At 43.5% G+C, this 17,415-nt stretch overlaps 2 non-coding genes and 1 pseudogene across 2 annotated transcripts; all 3 read left to right on the top strand.

The window, feature by feature from the left end:
• The first annotated feature begins 265 nt into the window (after window positions 1–265).
• On the top strand, window positions 266–13,482 carry LOC115325531 (annotated as a pseudogene).
• Trnas-uga lies at window positions 3,838–3,910 on the top strand. The gene has a single exon. It is a non-coding gene; the product is annotated as a tRNA-Ser (tRNA).
• A 1,816-nt stretch (window positions 13,483–15,298) lies between the features above and the next one.
• Trnat-ggu lies at window positions 15,299–15,380 on the top strand. Its single transcript has one exon. It is a non-coding gene; the product is annotated as a tRNA-Thr (tRNA).
• Window positions 15,381–17,415: the final 2,035 nt, after the last annotated feature.

Here is a 17,415-nt window from a genome sequence, read left to right as displayed (position 1 = left end):
ACTGTCACAAAAAAAGGGTAATATTTTATCACAGCAGGTACGACGAGATAAGCTCTAACGGCGAACCCCTTTATATAAAGCTACTCTCGTCGCAACCCACGTCGACCATGCCTGTTTAAGTCACATTTGCGCAGAATCTACAGCTGCGCTTTTTGGTAACGTAGAATACTACCCAGGTGTAGAAGTTTTCTGCGCGCGCTAGTGCAGTGCATCTTCGGAGTAAAGCTATACGTTTTCAGTCTAAATTGTGAACTACTGCTGCAGTATGTCCAGGCAAATATGGTTTTTGCGGTGCCTCCTTGGACTAGTCGTAGCTGTTATTATCGTTTTCCTAATCACTCATAACGGGGTGTCACGCTGGACCTGTGGTCCAACTTGTCGAAGCCTGACTTCAGAGTCCGCCGAGCCTCCTGGTCTGGCTCAAAGCAGGTAGGCAAACTATTCTTAAGGAAAAGCTATTTCGACATCTTTGTTTCAAATGTGTAAGGTCGTTTTCCTCTGAGCTTAGATAATACTAGTTTACGCTGTAGACGAAAAATTCAGTAATGCAGCACGACTGTCAGTCTGGGATCTTTCATAGGCTCCACAAAGTTGTGATACACAAGCACACACTAGTTTGATACTCCTGACAATCAAAAATATATTAAAATCTGTCGCGTGTACAGGCAATACAGCAGTACAACACATATGTATTATTCTGACGTCCTGTAAATTTTATAGCTTAAGATTCCGTAAGCTGCGCTGACTGTGGTAAGGGCAATATCTCGAGAACTATTGCGAAGCCAATCGTTTTCGGACACATCCTTGAGAGTCCTATTTTATGATATTTCCTCCAGGGTGCTCATTCTACCATAGAATAATCGAGGATAATCGAAAATGATGTTCACAAATGTTGCTCAAATTGAAGCTTGCATGGAACAGTTGGTACGGCATACTTCAGAAGATTAAAACTGCGCGGAAAACGACGGACCGGATGAAGGAAGACACGAACAAAGCCCTAAGCTCTGTTCGTGTCTTCTTTCATCCGGTCCGTCGTTTTTTGCGCTGTTTTTATATTCTCAAGTATGACAACATAGCTCACGCGCGACACAAGCAAACGAAAACGCTAGTTGCTGTCGCTTTGTGTTTGGGTGGAGAGGGTCACGTGGTGCGCTGCTGGCGCTATTTCGATTACCGGTTCCGCCGGCGCCTACGATAGATCACCCGAATTATCCAATATTCTGGCATTAATCTAGAATCTTTTTTAGAGATCAAGACAGGGCGTGTGCTATTTAAACCGTTACAAAAAAAAAAAACAAAAAAACTACGAGAAACATTTACGTGACACAAATATTTAGATACAAGGAGAGAAAGACTGCAAAAACAAAAGATATAAAAGGCAGGGCTTGGGTTCAAATTTCAGTTGAACCCAGCTGAATATACATCAGGACGTGTAAGGAATTCAAGGTCATAAATGGGTTTCCGGTTTAAACGGGAAGCACCCAGCGGTTCGAGCGACCTGAAGTATTTAGATTCAAAAGCATGTTACGTGACTCTGCTGAAAGCGGAAATGCTTTACAGGAAAACAAAATTGTTATTTTTCTTTCATCACATTTTTTTAAAACGTTTTAGGTTAAAGGTATGAAACATCCATAGTCGACCCATGCAGTTTGAAGCACGTTTACGTGATTTAATCATCTCATATGTGTGACACCTCAACGACCATAATCTTTGAAAGCAAGGAAGATTACGATTGTGTCTGCAGTTTACACGCTCACATGTTGTATAGAAACAAAGAGCAAGTTGTGAGATTTTCTTATCAGGCAATAAAGCAATCGCTGGAGCTGAAAAATAGATTCCCTTTCTGCACCTAATTGACTACGAGACTGCAGTGTTCCTTTGACCTCCCAGCTTGTAAAGAGAAACTTTTGGCCAAATGAGGTCTTCACTTTTAGGGGCGAAGCTCCTTAGGGTCTAGCCTTGTCCGGCGACCGTGCGGACATCGATTGCCATCTCCTCTGTCTTCTTCAAAAAGAGAAAAAAAATGTTTGCGCAGTCGACAGAATTCGAACCAGTGCGGGAGACCCCGATGGCTTTCTAGTCCATCGCCTTAACCGCTCGGCCACGACTGCGGGGCGAATAGGGGGCTCTGAAATGTGGTAGTAACTCAAAAGCTGGGGCAGTCATGGATGAAACGTTGCATGTAGCCGCTCAACGTCTATACAGGACAGAGCGCTGCGGTGAAATCCGTATATAATCGCGTTAGACTTTGCGTGCATTGGCTCAACGTTTGTAGATGAGAGGACGCTGCGGTCAAATGCTCAAATGCGTATATAGCCACGTTCCATACCACACGTTCTCTTTCTGACATGGACCGTGGACTTAAGCGGTGGAGTTGCGTTCCCACGGCTTCTATCGGATGCAAGCTGATCCGCCAGAAGAACCACTGGCTCTGCATTTCACCAACCATAAAGCAGCAACAATGAAGTCGAAACGCAACCGGAACTCAGCACTGCCTATGAGATATAAAAAAAAAATCAGCATCATCAGCACTGCCTAAGAACAAAATCAATATCATCAGCACCACCAGAGCTTTGCCCCAATCAACATCATTCACCACGTAGAGCTACGGTCATTTTTACTGTTGCCGAGGTGCCATAGACTGATTACTACTTCGGTTTACCATAAATCACACTGCAGCTAACTCTCTAAGCTAAAGGTCTGCGAATAGTTGTTGAAATCGAATCGCACTGCGTAATTCGTAGGCTTCACAGGCAAGATTAAGCTACAACATGACCGCTGTCGTTGCATAGTTAGAGCTAGGGGCGACATGGTGCTAATCGCTTTGAATAAGAATTCGCCCACACTCTACTAGGCGATCTATGAGGCTAATCTATTAATGTTGTAAGCGCAAATTCATAATGCTTGTTTTCTTCATGCGCCAGTAGAATAACCGGTATAACCATTCAATGTGGGATATTGAACCACTACTTTGCGTTTTTAGTGTGTTTGTATGTATTTGTGACACCTATATTTCTGCGTGCATGACCTAGAGACACGCTTCCCCGTACACCTAGAAGACTGCTGTATTTTATTGACCTTTAGTGTAAAAGAGGAGGCGAGAATGACCTTACGGAGCCAGTCTCTTCCTAGCTTACTCTCCAACTTTCTACGTAGAATGTTGGAGACTTCAAGTCTAAGATAATTTGCCCACCAAGGTCTTGACGACTAACTCAGACTCTCGCGGCGACGGCGCAGTCTCGCTCAAGTATTTCCGACGCTCGTTCTTTCTCTTGCTTGTGGCGCGATTTCGCCGATTAAACCTTTGTTTTCAGTTTACACTCGTCCATCCTTTTCTGTCCGCGACAATATTAACAAAAGTAATCCCCGAAGAAGGGGAAAAAGGGGGGATAAAGGACAGACACAAATCTCTAAACACAACTAGGTGACTGGTGCGCGACCGAAAGAAATCCGCCTGGTCCGGGTATCCAACCCGGGACTTGTCAACTTCCAGTGGAGCGCTCTACCAACTGAGCTAACCAGAGGTTAGACGTCAGTAGAGCAAACAGGTTTTGTCAGCTGCCGCCAGTCTAACACCAACGAGGGTGATAGGCTTGCATTTTATGGTTATGATTATTTTTCGGTCGCGCACCAGTTACCTAGTTGTATTTGGAGATTGGTGTTTTTCTTTTGTGCCCCTTGTTCCGCTCCTCCAGGCATAACTTTCGGCAATCTTGTCCGCTTGCACATTTGCATATAATCGAATTATAATCATAACCTTAAAATGCAAGCCTTTCAAACTTGTTGGTAGAAGAGCGGTGGCAGCTATAAAACCTGTCTGCTCTACTGACGTCTAACGCCTGGTTAGCTCAGTTGGTAGAGCGCTCCACTTGAAATGGAGAGGTCCCGGGTTCGATAACCGGACCAGGCGGATTTTTTTCGGACGCGCAACAGTCACCTAGCTGTGTTTGGAGATTGGTGTTTGTCCTTTGTTCCTTTTGTTTCCTTTCTCCAGGGATTATTGCCATTCTTGTCCAGATCGCTTGCACCTTTGCATTTATTTGAATTATAAACAATCTTGAACTGCAGTTTGACTTAAAATGTAACAAAGTATAATTTAGGAAAAAATGTTTATCCACGCAACCTTCTTTAGAGGCGCAGGTGATTTTGATAGAAGTTGATGGATATGAAATCCGCCAATTCGCATTTTCGTGTTCAGACTCGACCGTGGGGATCATTTTTTACCTGCGCGTAAACATTGTTATCAAACTGAAAGTTTTCATAACAAGTAACAGCGTATACGAATGCCGTACACCACCTTGGCACATCGAGTGAGAAACAATTATCTAGAAGCTTTCACACGCACGAGGCAATTCTACGTAACGAAAGCTTCGGTTTTTTTAAGTACTTTTGAACCGGAGCAAACAGGAAATTTGGAATGTTGATTTTGGCATAATACTTATTTGTTGTTTCCAGACAGATATTTGAATTTTGAGATAAGTATACCGCAAAGAGCAGAGCCCTGGTATTTCGCAAATGTGTTTCGCTCGGGAAGCCCAACAAAACGCCATAGCATACTTACAGGTCCCAGACATACCCCACTCTTTTACTTTTGTTTATTCCGCATGTGGCCGCCGAGACTTAAAGAGAATTCGTTATGCCACGATGTCCAGTGGCATCAGGGATCCCGAATTTCTTGGTTTGAAATGAAGGTGTCATGGTCTTCATTGCGAAAGGTAGCGCGTTAGCCATTATGTTCTTATTCCACGATTGACAAATATAAAATAGCTATTACAACATTATTGCAGCCAATGAAAGAAACAAAAACATTTCGTTGATTTATTAACGAAGGATTCCTGTCACGATCGTAGTAGTGACCTGTGAAGACCGCTTCGAAGTAACCATGGCTAAACTGAAGTCTGCTGTGGCTTTCTCCAGATCTCCTCTCCGTCTACTGCTACTTGCGGATGCTGAGAATCTCCAACGGCTTGAGGACACGGTATCCGTCCATTAAATTTAACTGTCAATGGTTTTTACTAAGAAGTTTGCGCCAGACTTGTACGTAACTTAATTGCTCTACTCAAGTTAGTGTATCTTAAGTACTTTTGGGGTAACTTGCTAATACTTTGAAAAGTGAGTACTTAGTACTCTAACAAGGATGGCCATTGACCAAAATGGACACATCAATTGGGACTGGAAAAAATTGGAGCAGGAAACCCCAGTGCTAGCTGCGTCGCTGTGCCACCAGGACAATTCTGTTCCTTCTATATATTCTCGTTGGTGTGGTCCATAACAGTTGTAACGATCGAGGATAAATTGATCCTTAGAATAAGAACACGACTAGAAAAGAAACAGAGAGGGTACGGCTTTTCAACTGACGGCCACACGCGATGTCTACAAGCAGCGCGTCTATTGCGCGTCTATTCTGACAACGCAAGCCGACGCAGTGGCAGCATAATGTGTCAAACAGAAAGGAAAATAATAAAGGAACCATGCTTAAGTGATAGCGGGCTAGGCCTTGGCGCTAGGAATTAGGGGACGCGTCTTTTACTGGTCGCTGTCACCATACTGGTCCCAAGGTCGTGCAGCTTGCCTCTACCATCTGGACAAAAAACAACAACTAAGTATTGGTGACCTTCGTCAATTCAAAAGAAATGGGTATTTACCTTGCAGCTGTGCATTGAATCTAGTTCTAAGGGCTTTCATTCTAGCGGAGTTGCGTTTGTTTGAAAAATATTCTGGCCACAAAAAGGGGTGTGAACCTTTTAGTGTGGCCGACAGGGTGGACATCTTTAATTCTGTCGAATAGGATTATTCATCCAAACATGACTCTTCTCATGGATGTGGCACAAATATTTAACCCTTCAGGCTGAAAACTATACTCGGAGTCAACTTTCTGTGGCAATGCTTTCAAAAGGAGGAGTGCGTACGCAAGTGCACTTTGAGCGCCGATTGAAGCAGAGCAAGCGCGCTCCTCGAAACGCGCTCCTGCACAGCCCTGATCGGTACTGCAAGTGTGCGAAAGCACGCGCTCCTACTTTTGACTGCATTGCTAAAAAATTTGACCACGAGTAGATAAGACATAAACACTGAAACAAAGCCAACATGCGGAAAGCTTTTTTTGCCGATTCCGGGGCATGCATCTGCCGTTTACATTTTCAAGCGAATATACGACGAACAAGTGGGCATTGGGATTACGCCACTAAAAGAATTATATCACTTGGAATTATTAGAAACATTATAAATAAAATAAAATTATATTTTAACAAAACAGTTTCAAAATATGACCAAAGTTAGATTTTTATGAAATTTCAGAATAGCTATATAAACTAATTTGTGAAAATGAATAAAACAAAGATGCCATCCGCCTATAGCTCACCGGTAGCATAACACGAGGACCGTATTTGGTTAGCGCTAATTAAATAGAATATGGAGATACAAGGCTCCAATTATGTCTCCCGAACGTCAAACGTACAATGTTTGACAATTTTTATCTCGGTAATGGAATTTGACATATTTGTCAAGTGGATTACAAAAAAACTACCCGGCATATAATAGATGCATACAAGGATATGTAGTAAATATGTTAAACATTTTAGTATGCATAAAAAGTAAGATAACTTCGTTCGAAAATCAAAATATGAATATGTTACTTTCACCTCGCTCTTCCTAATAATTTGGTTTGTTAAACAAAATTATTTTACTTTTTTATCGTTGTTTTGTTCCTACTAGACATGAGGCTATTATAAATATTTAGTTTAAAAAATCCAAATACCCACCCCGACCCGTGTGTTTGATTTGAAATGAAAGAACCCTATTAGGATTGTCATTGCGTTAGAGGATGAAAATGCGATGATATTTTTCATGAGACTCGTTAAACCTTGAAATATAGACTAGCGCCAGCAATGAACTTGCCGTCAGGCTACTCAATCCCTTCATCCAAGCCACTTCAGACTTTCAACAAAGATAATTCTTATGTAACAGCAATAATAAAATGTTCCTGAAAGTTTTCAATATGATCCGATATAGGATACTAGCTCGCCTTGAAAATACGTTCGTGACAACTATGAAGCAATCTTCGATACCTTGAGCTGTGAACTAACCATCAAATCTTCACCGACGTTTAAGTTCAAAATTACTTCCGAGTTAGGACATAAAAGAGCTGTCATTTCTAGTTCATACCACATTTGGCAACATCGGCCTATCTAGGATATAAATAACCTAAAAATCATTTAGCCGTTCTTCAAAATTCGAAGCACCAAGCGACCTAAGCAATCTACCGTACCATCAAAAATCAAATCTTGATATTATGTAGGATAGCCGGTCGACCTAAGTAATATACTAGCCATTACAGTTGGACGGCCCATGCCATGAACTAGTTATAATACCTAAGGCGAAGATGGCAAGAGGGGCCACCTAAGCCATGAAGCATACACCACATTTTAATCAAAGTTTGTAAGGTTTTCCAGTCTAAGCAATATTAGTTTCTTTTGATATTTTTTTATAAATTTCAAATACCTTTGTTGGCGTAAAGAGCTCACCTGAGATTAACCGTGTAACCCTCACTGCCTTTAAACACAGCTCAAGGAGTGGCCAAAAAATGTCCTCGAAAGGATCACCTACGAGTTACGCCTTGTCCGCCTTCCAAAAGGGCCAGACATGATAAAAGAATGCAACTTTCAGAGGATATTTCTACCAGTACGTATCCCCGGAGCGAACTTGGACCCGAGGCTTCGGCGTGCACTCAAATGTACCATTCTCAGAAATCGCTCATCAGGAGATGTTCGATATGAGCAGCGTCAGAGCGTTGCGCGAGCCAAAGTGGAGAGCAAGTCGACTGCTTCTTGCGCAAGAGTTGCGGTGACGCCAGAACGACAATGATCTGTTATATGCTTTGGTTGAAAGAATAGTGGCTAGACTTGAAGCTAATTCCTTGATGTTTACCCGCTATTTTTTTTTTTTTCAATCAGCCAATAAGGATTCGGTGTTCTCAGATCATCGCAAACCCTGTGTAAGAAGCAGACCAACTTGTCTTCCGCATACAATTTAGAAAAACAAGGCCTGTGCTTTTTCTTTCTAACGTGATCACCGATATGAACAGATCCTCCCAGCACAACCTAGATGTATGTCATTGCGTTGACGTAACTTCGTCCATTATTTTGTTGTGGTGAGCTGATGGAGGCGAGCGTTCCAAGAATTTGCATGATACCCTCGAATGCGTAATGCACAGTAGATTAGAATTCGCATAACGCTGACGTAGAACAATAAAACTGCGAATAATTGTCATGCGAATACCCCACATCGAGCTTGCAAAGTAACAATTTGGGAACTGAATAATTTGCAGCAGAAAGTTTAACTTTATATTTTACAACGTAGAAAAGCTCAGCAAAAGTGATCGCATTGGTTCCTAGCCCTTGTCTGTGCGGATCAGCTGCTCCATATACCACTTTCTATTGTCTATAGAAACACAGTCTAACACACCCGTCTTCGTTGCTTCGTCAAGCGAGCAAAGCACGCGCCATACGGACGAAGTTTGAAGGAGGCGCCTGCCAGAACATTTTAATTGAAAATTTACATACTTCGTTCATCATTAAGCTGAAACTACAGCTAAAACTACAAGCGCGAGCTGGCCCGCGCTCCTTTACTTCGAGACGTTCCTTTGTAGCGGACCGCTCGTTCTGCGGACGTACGTTTTAAAAGGGAGTTTTCGTAGACCGCGTTTGCCCCTCCACTATGCCCTCTGCAACGAAGAAGTCGCTACTGCGCTTGCGCGCCGATAGCCTTGACTGAAGAGTTCCGGGTATTGTAGCGGGGATGCGGATGGCACTGCGGGACGGCGATCTCGTGTTCTCGAGCTTGCGGAAAAAAAAGCTGCAGTCTCAGCCTAAAGGGGCGCTGCAAGCACTTTTTTACTGGTTTTTAATTTGCACCACCCTGAGCGCACTGACCGTAGTAACATAATGTAACTTTTCTTTTCTCGAATTTCGCCTTATATTAAAAGTTATAGGCAAATTAATATTACAAAAACGAGCAAAAAATAACCTCCCTCATGACGTCCTTGGATGCTTGAGCGGCCGTGAACTAGAGGAGGAATAGTGAGCTGAGCGAGCGCTCACGGCTGCCGCACTCCGTGTTGACGGCGCGAGAGGGCGCCACTAAAGCGTATTCTGGATAGGCTGTATACAGCGGGCAGCCAGAGCGGCTCTCATTGCATTTGCTGCGCGATTAAACTCTAATTCGGCATGACACTTCATTGGCCACAAACGACAGCAAACACGGGGTAAAGATCAGTTCAGAATGGGAGTCACTTCGCGCTGCCGTACCGCGAAATGGTCAAAACGCAAGACAAAGGTACTCGCTGAAGGCCTTCGGAACGCTTGGAGCCGGTCGGATCCTCCAGTCCGTAAACGACCGCAGCGCCGCCGCGTACGTCCGGGACCTCTCCGTGTCGGCGCCTGATCCCACTACTCTTCTCTAGTATGCGCCGCCTTTTCCACCGCTTGATGGCGGGTTTGTCGACAGGTCATTTCTTGTTTCCGTACTTTATAAACTGCATTTGTTTCTTTTCTGATCTACAATACTGAACAAAAACTACTTTTATAAATAATTGAAACGGTTCGCGCCACTTATATTTTGTATTTCGACTAAAAAAAAGCTTTTAGCGGCTCTGACCAGTAGTAAGCCCAGGACCAAAGACGTCACATTTTGCGCGCTTTCGGTACCGCGGGTCGCCCTCGTCGGCGGAGGAGGTTTCCACGTCGTCCGGTTAAAATATGACGCACTGATATTTAGTTACTCTCTCCCTGCCCGCTGGCTTGCCCGAACCCCAAGAGACGTGGAAACCGCAAAAAAGGTAGACGCTTAAATATGATTGCTGGGCCCCTTTAAGGGTGAACGGAGCATTGTGCCAGATGTACGGGTATTAAAAGACTATAGGATAACTGATTATTTACTTGCCATGTGCGTTCTCAAACGAGCGCTTGCTATATATATTTTTTAACTAAGATTTCCTGTCGCTTTTTACGAATATATAGGGACACAGATGAGCAGATGTTTGGGACGTTTTATGTTGGTGCCTATTCAAGAGAGTAAATTTAAATATACAAGAAACCGTTAGCTGGATATTTTTTAGGGTTCATCTTTTATGGTACAGCAGTTTACCTTAGTGACATTAACCAATGACAGGGGATTAAAAGGTACACCAGTCTCGGGTTAATATCACTTGAATAATCACCTAGCTCACATCCGCACGGACTGTTTTTGCGTATATTGTAGTGTTTAGCTCGGAAGAAAATATATTAGAAACTACTCAATCTTCAGGTGAATCAATACAAGTGCCTATTATGAGGCAGGCAAGAGTAAGAATTACACTGTCACTATACTGTGTGACATTTGGAAACCCATAGTACTAAAGAAAAACCGTTTGTTTGTCATAATCGTCATAGGCGTAGATTACGGGGAGGGGGGGGGGGCATTTAGGCTCCCCCCCGGGCAATGATTCTTACCGAGCATACCGAGACGCTGTTCACGTGCCATGTAACGAGCTTTTAGTAGTGGCATGTAAACAAAATAACGCCCACGTTGCTTTTATTGACAAAATACACGGAAAATCAAATCCCAGCGTACTTTCGTTAGCTTCAATCTCCAGTTCTGGCGAGAAGGTAACGCGGCATCGATCACGTTTACGTCCGTTTGGTCTGCTTCCTTAACAGCCTGCCATCTTGCGATGTTCCACCAGAAAAGAAAAGATAAACAAAGCAACCGTAAGTTCATATAGAGTGCGCCTACTCCATCCGGAGCTGTTCAAAAAGTCCCTTTAGTAGCGACTCCGACGGAGTCGATAACGATTTCAGACTTGTGCTCGCCGGCGCGTGTACCGTGGTACCGGCGATGAACACACGGCTACGCTCGCACGGTCATTGACATTGACACACAGCAACTGACACATAGCAATATACATACGCTGTAAATTGTATCCAGTATGTAAAAGAGCACCCCCCCCCCCCGCCCCTCCCCCCCAGAGAACTTCTCAGCCGCCCCCCCCCCCCGCCCCCCCGGAAAAATGGAAAGTCTACGCAGCTGATCATCGTCATCTTTCTATTTCTTTGGTTTTAAACAACAATGGTCTATGATGTTGATAAATGGGAACGTAAGTAAAAATTCGCAGCTCTGCTCTGATAGAGAGCGTGTTATTCAACACTGGCACTGAAAATAGTTATTAATAATGCTTTTGTGTTGTGCTGAAGACGCGGTCACCCAGTTACGTCATCAAGTTTCGTACGAGAGAGATTGACTGAAAACGCTCGCTTTTGTCCTTGAAATTGCACCGCAACAAAGGAGTTTCTTACTCGGTGACGTTGCGTGCGAGTTCCCTTGAGTCCCACTTGTGCAGGGAAGCTTGTGTAAAGTGAAAAACATTCAATTTAATATCGTTGCACCGCCCCTTAAAGTTCGCTTGTTTTGGAAGAGTGCTCACTGAAATTATATCTTGGTGAAAGCTAAATTGCCAAGTGAAACTTGATGCATATGTAAAAGAAAATGGTATTACGGGCAGAAAAAGCTCCAAAACTAGAAAAACAAAACCGGCGTTTTGGGCGGGAAATATTGTGCCTTCCGGCGTCATGCGGAACAGGGCACATTGCCAGCCAGTCAAAATACCGTCAAAATTAGGAAATATTGCAATTGGGAGAAAACGTTTCCGACGTTGCCAGCGTATATTTTCTGGTGCCTTTACCTAATTTACTCAGACGGGATTTTCTTTTTTTTTTTTTTCGCAGAGCTTACTTTTTCGTGAAGTCGCAGTGCTTTACGTAGACTCAGACGTCGTGTTCGTCCATCCCGTGGAAGATCTCTGGAGCTACTTTGGCCAAATGAATGACCAGCATATCTGGCTTTAATGATTTCTGACGTCGAGGACACGTCACTGAATCCGTACTTCAATAGGATTCGTGACATTCCCCGCTATAAAGTTTACGGTATGCCACCAGTGCGCCTTTCTCTTTATCGAGGGGGCACGCATAACCATTTTATAATTACTTATTCGAGAATGGTGATTCAGAGCCGCAGAAAGATGTTTTGTCGATAACTAATATGGCCAGACTGAAAACTTAAATAAAAGTTACTGGTCCATTGCGAGTAAGCAACACTAATGTTGGTGACAGGTTAAGAAACCAGTAGCTAGTCAGCCCCTAGGACGCCGTCATTGCCTTCAGCCGGAGTTTGACTGCACTTGTGGCGAAGTCTTGTCAAGGGCAGAAAGCTCGGGCTCGAAGCGAAGCATTTACGTTGCTTTTAACCTATCACCGTCTGTAGCTAACAACAGCTATTTGAGGCAGGATGCTTTGGTGGCGCCTCTTATCGTTCCTTCCCATGATGTCACGACCACGATTACTAGTTGTAAACAACAAGTTTGAAACTCATGGCTGGAATGTTTATCGCAGAGTAAAGGGCGGTCCAAACCAAACCGCAAAACGCACCCGCAAGAATCAGAAACGCGGAACCCGTTTTTTTTCTTTTTTTTTTATAACGTTTTTATCTCGTTTTAATCGAGAAGAGTGTGGGAGCTAAGAACGAGAAGAGCGCCGGGACGCCGGAGACGGAGAGGTTTAAAGGAAAAGGGAAAGACGCACAACGCTAGTGAGAGAGGAGGAAGGCACCATTTGTAAGAACTTTGAGTGGTCTCCGATGGAGGGGGAGTATACCTTCCTTCGCCCTTTTGTTGGGTTCCCGAGAAGAAATTAGCCGCCCCATCCCACTCATGGTTTGCGAGGAGATCGAGAAGCGGCTCTGCTGCTCTCTCCGCGGCCGGAAAAATATAAATATTTTCAGCTTTGGACCCACAATCAGAAACGAGAGCCGCAAGACTCTCGTGACCGTTGACGTCACTCCTCTCTCGCCTGAGTTTTCTGGGACCCGTCCTCCCTGTTACAGAGTTGTTTTGGACCGCACTTAAACGGGAGGGGGCAGGGCTTGGTGGCATTTCAGGGGGGGAAGGGGGGCGATTAAGATTATCTATCCCTTGTCCCCTCCCCGAATTGGCCTACACCTTTCGGATGGCGTTATTTTACAGAAACTATTATTTCAGTTGCCGTTTAATTCCACAAAAACGTTTGGTATGATGAAGGACATTCCTGTTGATGGCTTAACACAAAGCGTTTTGCTACACTTCAGGTCTCAACTCCGGTGTGATGCTGATGAACTTGACGCGGATGGCGTGATTTCGGCCTGGAGGCTGTCCTGGTGGGCCTTTTTGATGAGTACCGAAATGACCTGGTCCATAGGGAACAGGACCTCTTGAACGTCGTGTTTCATGTCCACTCCGAAAAAGTTCTTCTAGGGGCATGCCGGTGGAACATTATGCACCTTGCCTGCTGGTCCAAAGTGGTGTGCAAGGTCCAGACGCCAGCACTCGTGCACGGTACTTTCAAGACATTTAGCCATCCTACCAGAGTGAAGGGTATGAGGGTCGTCGGCTTCGCCATGCAGCAGGTGGGTAGAACTTGATATGAGCAACGTTTCAATTCTCGTTTGAGTGGCATGACAAACACAATTTACTTTCTATCATCGACGAGATTTGTTATTTTGACGACCGCAGCAAAATAGCACAATAATGACGTTTACAACGATGTTCCTTTCGTTTTATTAATTTACGTTCAGGGCACGAAGGCGTTACAGAAAGTAGTAGACAAATTATTGAAAAATACAAGAATGCAACGCTGAACAAAGCGAAAGAACATTAATATCAAAGAACAAAGCAAGAAATTTGTGAATGCAGAAATAAACAAAGCAAAGAAAAATACACCAATGACACAAAGAAGTAGGAGCATCACTAGGGAGCCTTATTAAAATATTTGTAATTTAAGTTTAAAAATCATCGCCGTCAGTTATTGAGACTATTGGTGCTGGGTAACAGTGATAAATCTTGTGAAATAAACAGAAACGATATATTTTTCTGCGAGAAGAGAGACTAGGCAATGCTATTTATGCATTCAAAAAGGTGACCCTGGCTGTGCGGTGATAATACGGAAGAATAAAACAAGCAGAACGATTTTGAATGGACTCAATAGCAGATGTAAGAGTTACTTCATGGTTCCAGATAGAGGTTGCATATTGAAGTTTATTAGTTAATAGAGATTTATACAAAAATAGCTGTATAGAAACTGCAGTGAGCGAAAAAAAACATTTTGAGATAATAATTAGGTTGTTAGCGTTGTTAGTGACATATTAATCATGAACATTCTAGAAGGAAAATCGACTGTATGAACACTGAGGTTTTTATAGGAAGAAAAAAAAAAAGGTATAATGGTTACTTTAGTAGGGGGGACAGGCGCTCTATTAAAATGGGACTCTCGTAGACCTACATTTCGAAATGTTAAGTTCCATAAGACATTCTGTGCACCAGTGGGTTACGTAGTTAATTAACGTAAGAGAAGGCCATAAATGCCAGAATCGTTATTTTGTTATAAATAACAAAGTTTTCAGGCTAGAAGCTACGAAAGGAGTAGATATTCATAGGTAGATTCTTAATATATATATACTATATATTAAAGTAGTGTTGTGCTACGCAAGACGCAACAGTATTTTTCATATATATATATATAGAGAGAGAGAGAGAGAGAGAAAATAGTATTTTTCATATATATATATATATATATAGAGAGAGAGAGAGAGAGAGAGAAAATACTGTTGCGTATAGTGCGACGACGATTGTATAAGAAAGTAAACGTACGTCGAAATTCTCTGTGGAGTTTGATCACACATTGGTGGACGTTTTGGCCTGAGTCAGGCCTTTAGCAGGACCGGATACAAAAAATGGCCGCATTTCCACGAGGTGAATGATGTTGATTGTGGCGAAGCTCTGGTGGTGCTGATGATACTAATTTATTGTTCATAGGTAGTGCTGATGGTGCTGATTTTTTTAATTGCTCATAGGTAGTGCTGAGTTCCGGGTTGCGTTTCGACTTCATTATTACTGCTTTATAGTCGGTGAGATGCAGAGCCAGTGGTTCTTCTAGCGGATCAGCTTGGATCCGCTAGAAGCCGTGGGAACGTATCTCGACCACTTAAATGAACGGTCCATGTCAGAAAGAGAATGTGTGGTATGGAACGTGGTTATATACGCATTTGAGCATTTGACGGCAGCACCCTCTCGTCTATAAACGTTGAGCCAATGCATGCAAAGTTTAAGGCGATTATATACGCATTTGACTGCAGCACCCTAACTTGTATAGAAACTGAGCGGCTACATGCAACGTTTCATCCATGACAGCAACCCCAGCTCTTGAGTTACTACCACATCTCAGAGCCTCCTACCCGTCCCGCAGTCGTGGCTGAGTGGTTAAGGTGATGGACTGGTGATCCATTGGGGTCTCCCCGCACAGGTTCGAATCCTGTTGACTGCGCAAACATTTTTTTTTTCTTTTTATGCGAGCACGGATGCCGGCCGGACGGGCGGACGGACGGACGGACAAGGCTAGACCGTAAGGAGCTTCGCCCCTAATACATTTTTAATCGTCGGGTCTCGAGACCCTCAAGTCCAGTGACGTCTCACATGACGTGCATACTTCATTGAAAGCACAATAACAGGTGGCCACTTATTTTTGATGGGGGGTCAGGATCGAGTAAGAGGCTCGTAACAACTCCCCACATAGTCGAAGGGAGAATCCCCTTTGTCCACACTAACAAAAACAGCAAACAAATCACAGAAAGGTGGGGCGAAGTTTAAGCACTCGCACTCAACAAATGGCAAAATACACAAAAAACGCACGTTACACAGCCAGTGGGCCATATCGCGTAGAAGTGAGCGCACCCTTACTTTTTATCGACTCATCGACGAAAAGCGGACGGTGTCCGCGGAACGAAATACTTCAAGGGCCCTAGCAAGTTCTGAATTATTAAAATAATATAAGGGAGTGCGAAATACCGCGGAAATAAATCTTAAACCGTTACAGCTGCAAAAGTTTCAAAATTAATTAACAGGTCTGCCCGACCAAGGAGGCACAAGGCGGTGACTCCCGTCCTACATTTCCATCGTACGTCCGTGACACAAATCACTTTCTTAGAAAAATTTCAAAATTCGAGGTACCTAAAGATGCATTTCTTGTAACCATGGACGTATCGGCCCTGTACACAAATATTCCACATACGAATGGCATCGAATCGCTCGTATAGACGTATAACATCCACAGAAGCGAGGACCTTCCGATGGCAACGTTCTGACGACTCTATCGCGCCTCGCGCTCGAACTTAATGGCTTTGAATTCGATGGAAATTTCTATCTTCAAAGTACCGGCACCGCAATGGGAACAAGAATGGCCCCAACCTACGCGAATATCTTCATCGGCAAACTAGGGTCTAATGTTCATTCACGCTGCCCCCTCCAACCGATGTTTTACAGAAGACACGTTGCAGATATATTTATAACCTGGCCACAAAAAGAAAAAGCGCTGCTTAGCTTCATCAAAGCTTTTAATTCCGTGCACCCGTATATTAGCTTTATTTGCAATTAATCCTAAACCGAACCCCCCTCAAGACAAGAGTGTTTCCGGAACCTCTTTCGATAAACTCGAGGTGATAATCTTGCAATCTGGTTTTAAAACGAACCGGGATCGCGAAGAGGGGGAATCATATTTAATTTACAAGTTCAACACTAATAGAGCTGGGATCAATGAACACCGTCCTATAATGACATCCATGCACACAATGAACACATCTTAAGCAGTCATATCGGTCTAAACGACCACAGTCACCTCTCGTATTTTTCGTCTTAAAGATTATTACGTGCAGATTTCTTCAAAGGCAATCACCGTATTGTGCCTGCTTGTCGGGCAGACCTGTAAATTAATTTTAATGTTTTGCAGCAAGGAAGATTTAAAATTTATTTCCGCGGTGTTTCGCCACTCGCTTATATTATTCTAATAATTCAAAACCTTGTAGCCCTAAGAGTATTTTATTCCGCGGACACCGTACGCTTGTTGTCGATGAAGCGATGGCCGTCCGGCTGCGCTCACTTGTACGCAGTACGACCCACTGTCTGTAACGTGCGGTTTTGGTTTATTTTCGGCTGTTTTTTTTTTTTTTTTTTTTGAGTTTTAGTGTTTTTCATTAGCCCCACTTTTTTTTCTTTTCTTTTTTTTTTTGAAAGTTTTTGCGGTAATCGTTAGTGTGGTTAGTGGCGGAGTACCCCTTTGACCGTGGTGAGTTTAGATGCGAGCCACTTCCTGGCCTCTCACCCCAAATAGATCACCACCGTTTATTTTGCTTTACATGGAGTATGCACGGCACGTGACAGGTGACGGGACTCGGGGCTGTGAAGTTTTGACGACGAAGAATGTTGTGTGGCTATTCTTGATGAAGTCCTGATGAAGGCCGGAACGTCCACTAATGTGTCATAAAACATAGAAGTTCGAAGTATGTTTACTCTGTTTACACTTTTCG

The sequence above is a fragment of the Ixodes scapularis genome, unplaced genomic scaffold (assembly GCF_016920785.2).
Source record: "Ixodes scapularis isolate PalLabHiFi unplaced genomic scaffold, ASM1692078v2 PGA_scaffold3__209_contigs__length_174095766, whole genome shotgun sequence".
NCBI lineage: Eukaryota > Metazoa > Arthropoda > Arachnida > Ixodida > Ixodidae > Ixodes > Ixodes scapularis.
The sequence above is the reverse complement of the archived record's forward strand: the minus strand, read 5'-3'. Positions and strand labels throughout refer to the sequence as shown.